The sequence below is a fragment of the Cyprinodon variegatus genome, unplaced genomic scaffold (assembly GCF_000732505.1).
Source record: "Cyprinodon variegatus isolate N-32 unplaced genomic scaffold, C_variegatus-1.0 Scaffold574, whole genome shotgun sequence".
NCBI lineage: Eukaryota > Metazoa > Chordata > Actinopteri > Cyprinodontiformes > Cyprinodontidae > Cyprinodon > Cyprinodon variegatus.
Window position 1 is genome coordinate 462184 of NW_015151027.1, and position 1255 is coordinate 463438.

Sequence of the window (1255 nt, forward strand, 5' to 3'; positions counted from 1 at the left end):
AACTTCATGCGGCATGACGATTCATATGAGAAACTAAAACCATACTTAATCTGTATTAATGGAGCTGTTGATAGATTTCAGCGTATGGTCATATGACTGCATGCTTACTCCACAAGTAATAATCCCAGGGTTATAGCTGGGTACTTTATTGATGAAGACAAAAACAGGAGCAGAACTCCAACACGTATCAGGTCAGACCTTAGTACGGAGAACTGTTCAGAGGAACAGATGCAGATATTTTTAAGAAGTAATCATGAAATGGAGTTTTCTGAGAGATGCTACATTACTGGCTAAAGTAATCATGACCAAATATATAGATAAGATCTCTTAATTATAAGACATTTTCTCATGATTACGAAATCTCATAATTACGAGATCAGTATCTCGTAATTATGAGATAAGCCGTCTGAATTTTTTTTCTTTTGTGAATGCAGTAAGCTTCCGTAGGTTCCTCTGGTTAAAGGGGAGTTTATATTCTTACTATTACTGCTACATACATGTTTGGTATGAGGGATTGATGCAAAGTCAATTGCTCAATACAAGTAGCTGTCCACTGCCACTACACAAATTCTGCTACTCAATTAGTTTATTTAATTTGCTGCGTTTCTTGAAAATGAAAATAAAAAAATGCTTATTTATTTTTATTAAATTGTCTCTGTAAAGTGTCTTGGGATCACACATGTTTAAAATAGGTGCTACTTAACTAAAATCATATGAATGGTATTGTAATACATGAAGAGAACCCACTTATGAGGGGGGGGGGATTTTCTATGCACAAAAATTTCAGGCTGGGACCTATAAACGTATTAACTTAGTCATGATTAAAAGGCCCTTAAAGAAGCTAAATGTTAACCACGACAAAATGAAAAAAAGTTTGGGCTTCAACATCACACTCATTTAATTAAATTAAATTCAGTTTATTTATATAACGCCAACTCACAACACATGTCATCTCAAAGCACTTTACAGTTCACCATCTCATATACAGTCAAATTGATTCAAAGTATTCTATATAAGGAAAACCAGTTAATGGCATCAACTCATTGACTCAAAGGTAATTCCTCACATTAAGCATGCTTGTAACGACAGTAGAGAGGAAAGCCTCCCTTTTATCCGGAGGAAACCTCCAGCAGAACCAGGCTCAGTGTGAGCGGCCATCTGTTGAGGGCGACTGGTGTTTAAGGAGACAGAAGCAGAGATACAAAAGGCAGCTGTGAAAGGCGGCCCCATCCAGGAACCACACAGCCAGGCAGTC